At 39.0% G+C, this 9,919-nt stretch overlaps 1 protein-coding gene across 1 annotated transcript in view; it reads left to right on the top strand.

The window, feature by feature from the left end:
- Window positions 1–9,919, top strand: part of ctnna2 (catenin (cadherin-associated protein), alpha 2) — a 296,082-nt gene continuing 286,163 nt past the window's right edge. Inside the window, exon 1 of the mRNA XM_018695805.2 lies at window positions 1–344. The gene's annotated coding sequence lies outside the window, so the exon portion shown is untranslated. The remainder of the gene's footprint in view (window positions 345–9,919) is intronic.

Genomic DNA, 9,919 nt, shown 5'->3' with positions numbered 1-9,919 from the left:
GGATCCACCACTCAGCCCACTATATTGCAAGGCTCTCCGCTACTAGCGCACCATCATCTGCACCTGCCTACTCTGTTGTTGTGGTCGGGGCGCTGGGAGGGGTCATTATTTCGCAGGGCAGCCGTAGGAGGAGGAGGCATTTCCGAGACGCCGACAGAAGCGTGTAGCCTCAGATTCAGCACCACATCATTGAGGAAAGCGTCCGGATTGAGTCGATTTTCACTGTTCACCGTGGCTTAACTGAATAGGAGGACGCCGTTTTTGTTTTTGGGGAATACTCAGTGAAACCAGACGCTGTACACAGTTTGTGGACCTGCAAGAAGTGTTATCTCCAACGGTTAAAGGTGCGTAGTTTGTTGGATGCTGTGGTTTGTCAACTGGGGTGATTTTTTTTTTTTTTTTTTTTTTACATTTTTTTGCTAGCAGCCTGGTAGCATTACACTTGCTGCACTGACTGACCTGCCGTGCTGCTAACATTAGCTCATAGGCGAGGTCCGGCTTTTCATTCATCATTGTGCTCTAGTAGCTACTCGGCGGAGTAACTAAATAAATCCGCGCACCGAAATACTTTGCAGCTCATTTTTACCACAACAGGCTTCCATTGCGTATATTTGCTGAGCCGGACTATTTTCGTTTCCTATAAAATCTCAGTGTCGCCCACTCCGCTAACGTGATATCCAACCCGCACTCCGAGCACTGCTATCCAGGGAGCCGAGTGCTGAAAGCCTGCTCCGACTGACTTCAAGTGAGCCTGTCGAGCACAGACAAGCTAGCGCTGCTGCTAGGCTAGTGAAGCGGCTAAGCTAACTGACACCGGCTACTTTTATGCTAGCAAAATAACGGTCCCACACCTGCATTAACGACCGTTTAATGGTCCAGATGTTGGTTAGTTATCATTCAATTTCTTCAGTCACGTTAGCTTCCCTCCTCGTGTATTTGCAGCGCTCTGAAATGTCTTTGTCTTGATAATTTTCCCTCTTTGTTAAATTGACATTCTTACGGCTTAAATAAAACTGACCACTCGTTGTCTACCGCAGCTGAATTACAAGTAATGTCAGGCTTTTGCAAATGGTTTTTTTTTAAAGTCTTTATTGCGCTCTCTCACTTTACTCAAGGATTTTTAAGTAGCGAAGTACACATCCTTGCCTCGCCTCGCCTAGCCTCGCCTCACCCTGCATGTGCAACGTTACTTCACAGTCAAGTCTCTATTAGCTATTTTAACAATGAGAACAATTAGTTTAAGTGACCTGGCAGGCTCCGTATTACACTGTTGATTCAAGCGTTACAATTCTCAGTGTCAGCTATCCAACACCGTGCCATCACGGCAAATAATGTGCAACCACAGTTGGCATATTCGGCTAAAGCACTGATGAAAAACCTCACAATAGTCGATGTTGGGTTAGTTTTTGAGTGATAAATACCTTCTGACCACCTTTTATGTTACACACTGATGCTGTGGTTAAATGTTCTCAGCTATTGCAGGCTTTGTAATTGATTAATCGGGTTGGTTTGTGCGTTGTGGTGGGCTTGTTTGCGTACATGCATCATTCAGGCCAAGTGCACTCAACAATTTTGCACAACAGCCGGACTCAGACCAGAGCTTTTGTGACCAGTGTAAGTTTAGTGTGCCATCATCTCTTCCTGTAACTGGAGATATGGAATCCCAGAGGCCTCTAGGGGTCACATAGTGGCTGTATTTAGAACCTGGACTTTTGATTGGCAAGGAGGCATGCTGTTCAGACTCACTGTCATGGGCATGTGCTGCTTCATGTGTTTACCCTGTCGTTTTATTAGCTAGAAGAAGGGACAGCCCGCAAATGCATGAGGCTAAAAAACTCAGTAACACTTTAATTTAAGTCCCCCTATGAAGTATTTACTAGCAGTTTGTGAACATTTCATAAATGACAAAAAAAGGACAAATTATGTCATAAGTAGCTAACATAATATTGCATTCATAATATCAGTACATAATAAAACAATGAAAAAATAGCTGAATCTAGGGATGCAACTAATGATTATTCTCTGAATTAATCTGTGGATTTTTGTGGTATATCATTTAATTTTTTAGTCTATGACATGATGAAAAATTGTGAATGTCACAGTTTCACTGAGGTGTCTCTAAATTGCTTCTTTGACTGTTGAAACTAAAAGATATTGCATTTGCATTTGGGAAAGTGGGGTCAGTTATTGTTTGACATTTCTGCATGTAAAAAGATTGAAGGGACTAACTGATTATCAAAATTGCTGTCAATTATCTGTCCCTCAGTCACTTAGTCACAACGTACTTTAGCTTTTCCATCCTTTTATGTGGCAGAAAACTGCATGATGAGTAAAAAACATTGTAATTGCAGTAACTTTGTTAAACAAGAACGATATAAACTACTAAATATGCCTTTTAGTCAGTATTAACCAGAGGCAGACAAGGCAAGAGCTGTGATTTCAGGCTGCCAAGGATGGACAGACTCTTCCCTGCCCTTTGGGAAATAACTGCATATGTGTATCACTGTTTAACCATCTGCTTAAGACCATTGCTTATGCAAAGTTTATTTGTTTAACCTTTGGGATAATTTTTCTGTCATTTTTCAGTAGACCGCATACATATTCAGGATTATGCTATCACACAAAATTGTTAACCATTGCTATACTCGCTAAAGTAACTGGCAAGATGTTTTATAATGATTTTTTTTTATCCATGGGACAGACTTAATAAATATTTTGTTTTGATATCACATAGTAAAACACTTGTGGAGGTTCAAAGGTAGCATATTTGACCGTGTCCCTGATGTAGCAAATCAGCCCAGTTTGAACAAGCTCTGATTCTGAAAGAAATATTTTCAGCTAGTCATGTAGCCTGTCTCTCAGTCCTCGCTCCTCATTTAATCCACCTGTATGTAATCACCTACATACCTTGGCCCAATTATTGTATACCATTTGCAGCATAAAAGCCTGTTTCTGTTAGTGGGGATAAAGAAAAGGCATACTTTATGTGTGAGACTATGCAATCAATGGTAACCAGGAAGTGCATTGTGTTCCCTGTCTCCTGGGAGAGGAAGTGATATTGGCTGAACACCATGGAACCCCCTGTTGTTGTACAGAAGCAGAGCTTTAAGGTAGCCATGGTACCCCAGCTAACTGGAACAGGATTGCCTCTTCTTTTAGGCCATTGCTCGCTTCAGCTCTTGCACAAATGTTTGCCACAGTTTGCCACTGTTTAAGAGATGAGAGATGAGGCAATAGAAACAACACAGAACAATCAATAGTTGTAGCGCTCTTGTCTACAACATCAATTTTAACTCTCCTAACCCCAGGGGTTTGTATTATCCTATGCTGCAGTGTGGAACTGCGGTGACCTGACAGCACAGACTTTCATCAGATTTTTAGCTAAACGTCTTTTTCCTCACATTCTCAAGGCAACATATTGCATACTTATAGTATATTATTGGTCTCTATGGATAGATGATAAGTGATGTTAAGTGTTTTTCTTGAAACAGTAACAATAACATTACAGATACAGTGAAATATAAGGATTGAGGATTGGTTTATGATGTTTTTTTTGCTACATAAAACTTCCCTTTTTCTTGTTATTGTTTGCTACTTGAACCAATTCAACAATATGTGAGATGAGCATATGTTTGTTAGAGTAATCTGCTGTTTCCTTAACTGTTTATGTGACATTATCCCACAGTGCACCATAAAGTCAATATAAAAGAAAAGAGCATTTTATCGTTTCGGGGGGGGGGGACACAATAAAGTAGATGATCCAGCAGTGCTTGAAAGTATAGTGTCAGCAGCCGTTTGGTGCAGCAAGAAAGAATGAGGTTATTCTCTTAAGTTCCTTTTCATGTCGATTAGTGTCCTCTAAGACCACACCCACAATGCTCAGCAAAACGGGTTGCTGCAGTCAAAGTTTATATTGTTACAGCCAAGCTTTATTTTCTATAGGACTGTCACTAAAGAAAATCACTCCATCCACTCATCCATCCATTACTTGTAAGTCTGTGGGGGGCAGGGGTGTGCTTTAATAACATTTCACCAAGAAACTGCTCACAAAGCATTTCAAGTCATCAGTCTGTCTGTTTCTTACGCAGCTGATAAAATTTAAATAAATGAAAAGTGCGAAAGTGTGTGCTCCCGTTGTGTCATCGCTGCATGACTTGTGTGGATATATTTAATCAAATTTTAATATCCTATGCAGCTCAGATCTTGTATTCAGGTTGCAGCTAAAATTTTAATGGCGCTTAAGAACCGTGGGAATCCTGCCCTTTTGGCCAACAATAGCCACTAAACAGATCTGCACTGATTTTTGGGTGTAGAGTGGATTCAGAACATATTGACATATTAGGGTGACTTGATAATGTAATGTTCAGATCTTAAAGTTCCAAAGAAGACACTCCTCTTATGCCACACTGATCTATTGTATGTGTTGAATTGTTGTCATGCAGCTAGTTTGCTTGTGCTGTTGCTTGTGGTGAGTTGGCAGTACAGTTTTTATGGGCTGAGTTGCAGTATTGACTTATCAGGCTTTTAGTGTAAGCAGGCACCCAGTCAGTTTCATGTGTTGGTGAAACTGCATAAAATGATAGAATCTCTTGGAGGCCAGCTGGTAAACTAAACTCTTGATTTGCACAATATACCCATTTTTTAAAGCTGTTTGAAAGTTAAATGAACTCTACAGTAAGGGTGGAAACCGATAAGACATTGTAGGTGATGTTTCTGTATAATAAGTCACAGTAGCTCATCAAATCTGTCAACCACAAAATTATCAGTTACTTTTATAAGCAAGAGGTGTGCATTCATTGAATATTAAAGGTCATGTTTTAGTTTGTAGCTTTTTAAGATCAATTTCTTCAGATTAATACTAAGTCTTAAATAATCTCTCACTAGTTGCCTTTCCTTTGCCTTTTTTAACCCAACTGATGGTGGGTAACAACATTTTTATAGTGCAAGATAATCTTTTTGAACCATGAAAACCTTACAAAATTTCTTTAATGTAGTTTTATAACTCAATATTTCTCTGCAGGGAGTGCTTTAGAAACTAGCCGTTCAAACATTACTATTTCTAGGTTAAAAGTGACCCTTTTAAATATAGATACAGTAAGCTGCTCTGTTAAAACACAGGGTGAGAGCACATTGTTGTCATCTAAAAATTTTCCTCAAAGCTTCTAACTCTCCATCCACTGGTATTATTTTAGAAGTCCACCCTATTTCCCAGGTCCTGTGTCCACAGAGTTAAGGCAACATTATGCAACAATTTTACCAACAGCTTCTAAATCATTTTGATGTTACATTTACTTGTGATAGGGAGAAGGGTGCCTCTTTCATTCCTACTCCACACCCGATCAATTCCATCAATGAATTTTGTGTTAGCAATTCATAGACTTTGTTTTCTGTACATGAGTTGTAGTCATGCCAAGTCAAGTCAAGTCAAATTTTATTTATATAGCGCCAATTCACAACAGAAGTTATCTCGAGGCACTCTCTCTTATGGTATGGCTAAGTTGAGGCAACTCAAACCGCAGGGATTAGGGCTAAGTCCAAGTCCAGGTTTTATGAGTAGAAACTTCCAAGATGGTTATATCAGATTATACACTTTGGTTGATATACTTGAGGTATGGACATTGTGATTATTTTATGTTAACATACAGCAGGATCTTTGAAACCTAGAGCCTTGGAACATGCAGTAGATCTGTGCTGGAGATCTTTTAAACTAGCAAGGCATGGAAACCAAGCAGCTCTCTTTACAAAATTAAAGTTGTTCTTTGATAACAACTTTAATTAAGGGGTGAAATTACCTGTGATAAAGTTTTAGTCGTATCAGTGGAAAACACGCAGAGAGAGTGAGAGAGAAAGCACAAGGAGTGTGTATCTCCCAAGAACTGAGAGAGAAAAATTTCTCAGTGAGCGAGACAGCACTTTTTCTCATTGAGATGTCGTAAGTGGAGCGTGATGCCAGGCTGCTGCCAAGCTTTTTCACTACTGTTTTAATGATTCTCCCCCAGCCTCCCACAGATGTCACAGTCCCTGTGGAAAAGTTATTGATTTTGACAAGATTGAATTGTTAATAGTATTTTTCTTTTGTTAGTCTGTGGCCCCATTGCTTCTGAGTGTATGGAGTGACAACAAAGCCTTTGTTCATAAGGAGCGGCAGGACCAACTAAGCTAATTCCCAGAATTTATCCAGCTGACGTGGAGCAGTTCATCACCTTTATAGCAGTCTATGTCTCGCTCTAAGAAATCATGTTATTCATGAGGTCTAGGAAAGCCTGAACCGTGAGCATCAAAGACTGTCTTTTTAGAGTAGCTGCATGTCCAAGTCACTATGAAACTCATAGTCATGGTAAGAAATGGATTCACTTTGGGGTATGCTAATGGTCCAGTATGGCTTGATTTTTGTCATTGGAAGCTGTCATAATGATAAGTATTTTCTATGTAGCACCAATGAATGGGCTGTTAATGTCAAGATAATTAAGTAGTAGAACAGTATTAGATGTGCTATGTGGAAATTGCCCAGGACACTTACTCATACTAACTGATCCTGTTCCATGTTGATTATTGGCAATTTACATCATCTTGTTTTCCTTTGTCAAATCTACAGTATTCATTGGGGGGGTAATCGTGACATAGAATATGTTCCTGTCTTTATACCTGCTCACTGCGAAATATAATAATTTTCTTCCTGTTAAGACGTTAATGGAGTTTTATGGAGAACAAACATGGGTGCAGACTTTCAGTAATGAACTGAGACTAGTTTCTTTCAACCTTTAACAGTGAAGAAGCAAGTCTCACCTCCATGGAAACAGGCATTCGCTGAATTTTGTATATGTAGCATGTAGGCATTAATGAATAGGCACTAACAATGCAGTCTGGTGAGCTGTGGCTAATTTGTGTGCAAACATTCAGGGTCTTTCTCACTTGCCCAGTGGTTGTTTCTTTAGCCATGAGAGGTCATGTTAACACACTGCTGGTACTAGAAAGTTCTCTCTCTTTCTATGCTGTGACTCTCTATCTTCCATTGTGCCACCTTATTGTTTTTCTTCTGTCAAACACAAATCTGTGCAGAGAGCCTTGCTAGAGGCCATTCAAGTCTCTCATCCTCTCAGCCTCTGTGCTCCTGGTTCCTCTCTTTTCTCTCTCACACTCTCTTCTCTCCACCCCCGCCATAGACGACATCTGGGACCGGTATGGGCTCCAAGTATTGGCCCAGCTCCTCCCCCACAGTGTGTGTGCTCTGTCTTGGTGCATTAACTTTTCTATTGTTAGGTGACTGCTTTTCTTCTCTGCTCTCAGAGAAAATCTATATGCTGACCAGGGGCGATTCTAGGATTTGACATCCAGGGCTTAGCCTAGAAGCTTGGAATGGGAGGCTGGGGACATAGAATTATTTTTTCCCCCCAGAAGTTGAATACGTACATTTCATGCAATTTGAAATGAACCTCTTAAGTCAAGATAAGATAGATCTTTTCTATAAATAAACCAAAAACTGGGGTGTTAAAGGCTTAGAATGTGCCAGCTGCTTACTGATTTTCCCAGAGAATGCCTAACAGTGCAGTGAATGTATTTTTTAGTGTCCTTCTCACTTTTTCAGAAATTATCCTCATGTGTTTGTATAGTGTGCTTCCTGCTATAATCTCTCTCACCCATAATTAACCCAAATTTTGTCCTGAGACCTTTTCTGTCTATTTCTAAACAAGACATGAAATCCTCCCATAACATACATTAAAGTGGATGTGCCAATTAAGATTTCTGTTTTAATGATAGTAGACTAATGATAATAACATGTATGTGATGGACATGAAATAACAGTAACATAATAGTGCTAAATATGTTAAATAGACAGAGGTCTTTTTGATGTGGCTGGTAGAGGAAATACTTGCGAGTGTGTAAGAACACGTTTCCCGCCATCACTCAGTTTGACACTATTCATGTTAGCCATTTTCTGCCTGGGAGGGGTGTTTTTTTGTTTGTTTTAAAACAGAGAAACGGCTGTCAGAGAGCACAAAAGCAAACCTATCTGGATGGCTTAAAAAAATCATAGATGTGGGCAGCGGTGGAAGTAGCTTGTAGATTTAGTTTTACAAGATGTTGAACTGCTGCGGTCTTTATTTTTACAAATTTCTCTCATACAGTTGTATGAAAATCTATCAGTGCTGTTTAGTTTTGAGCTGAAATCACCATTATTATTGTTGACTGTGCATGAAAACCTGAGTGACTCCAAACTGATGCTAAATGAGAAGACTGCCTATCGGTGCCTTTTAGAATAATTCCCCATCTTCACTGTCCTGAAGTTAACCCACAGCCTTTTAATGTCCACTTCTACAAAATGTGTGGCTGTGCTAAAGATATCAGAATAACATAGACAGCGTAGAAAAAAGTCAGTCACGCTGACATTTTAAACATCCATGAAAGACATTTATGGTATGCAGTATGCTCTCATGTAATTCCACCTCTTAACGGTTACTTCTTCACTTGGCAGAAAATGATTCTGTAGTTGAAACTGCATTCTTCCATCTTAGGCCTGTTTTATTTGGTGTATTATTTGGTATGTTGTCATTGACACAGTTTTTGACAGGATGTCACAATGACACTTTGAGTTTAACTTGTAAAAATTATCACTTTTTCAGTTATTTGAACCTCCCATCCCAAAAGACACAGAGCACTCAGCTGTAGTAGATAATTTTATATGTCCGTATCTTAAATCTGTCTCTTTGTTACTTTGTTGAAAGTATAAGTTAAATAACCAGAAGTGATAATAAAAATGGGTTTAAATCAAGTCAAGTTTTATCATGTAGTCCTAAAATTTTTTTCACAGTATTTCTCATTTTATAAGCCTATAAATAAGAATAGTTAAATTACTTATAAATGTTAGTATTTTGATTTTATCTGACATTTAAATTCATGTGTGTTAAGCTTTTGTGTCAAAGCAGTTGAAGTAGAGTTTTATTTAGTTATTGAGTGCATGGGCATCCAAGATAGCATTTATATACATTGTTTAAGTGTACATATACCACTCTCACACACAAACCTAAGCCTAATGTTGGATTATAAACCAGTATTCAACCTGCATTTGACCTATTTATACTATCATTTTAACTGTATACTGTTTATACTAGGCCACCATGATTAACTGATGGCTGTCCTTTAATGGGTTAATCCCATGACAGGATACAATAGTCGTGGATTGTATACTTTCTGTTCCTTCAGTGTAGTAGTTGAGTGAGCTAAGGTTTCTCTTTTTCTTTCACCTTTGGAGCATTCATGCAACAAGCTGCACAAAAGAAACCTGCAAGAAACTTGTGTTCCCTCTTTCAAATCAAAGCCGAGCATTGTCCGCAGTGTTGAGGACAGGGTTGCAAAGCCAGGTCAGATGACGCTGATTATCCCATTCATACTGATGGCAGATGCATTATCATCCTGTCAAAACACTTGTGTGGGACAGCTATTAGAAACCTCTTAACAACGACTTAACAACATGCAGAAAATGGCTGCAGCTGCCACAAGTCAGAATGGAAAGTTTTTAAATTCAGCTTGTATCAATAGTGTTAACAAACAGATGTTAAATTGGTGCTTGAAAGGACTGCAGAGAATGAGGAGAAAAGAAAAATCTTGCCTGTGAGGCAGGGGATTAACAAATTGATTATTGAGTAAAACTCAATTAGATGGGGTTGATTTCGCAGTATGGGTAGACTCTATGTGATGTATTTTTCTCAGATAACAATTAAAAACATTTTAACAATTTAAAAGTATCCTGTGGACTGCTCTTGTAAACAGACAAAATTTATGTTTACAGTTCGTATTCCTCATCAAAGAAATTTATCCTGGTGGTCCTTCCTCATAAAACATGCAGGCATTCTACATTTAGTAGAATTTTTAAATATTTTCCTGTATCCTGTGTTGCATCTGTGTTAACTTGCTAGCAGCC

The sequence above is a fragment of the Lates calcarifer genome, linkage group LG5 (assembly GCF_001640805.2).
Source record: "Lates calcarifer isolate ASB-BC8 linkage group LG5, TLL_Latcal_v3, whole genome shotgun sequence".
Lineage (NCBI taxonomy): Eukaryota > Metazoa > Chordata > Actinopteri > Centropomidae > Lates > Lates calcarifer.
This window is presented reverse-complemented; position numbering and strand designations above follow the sequence as displayed.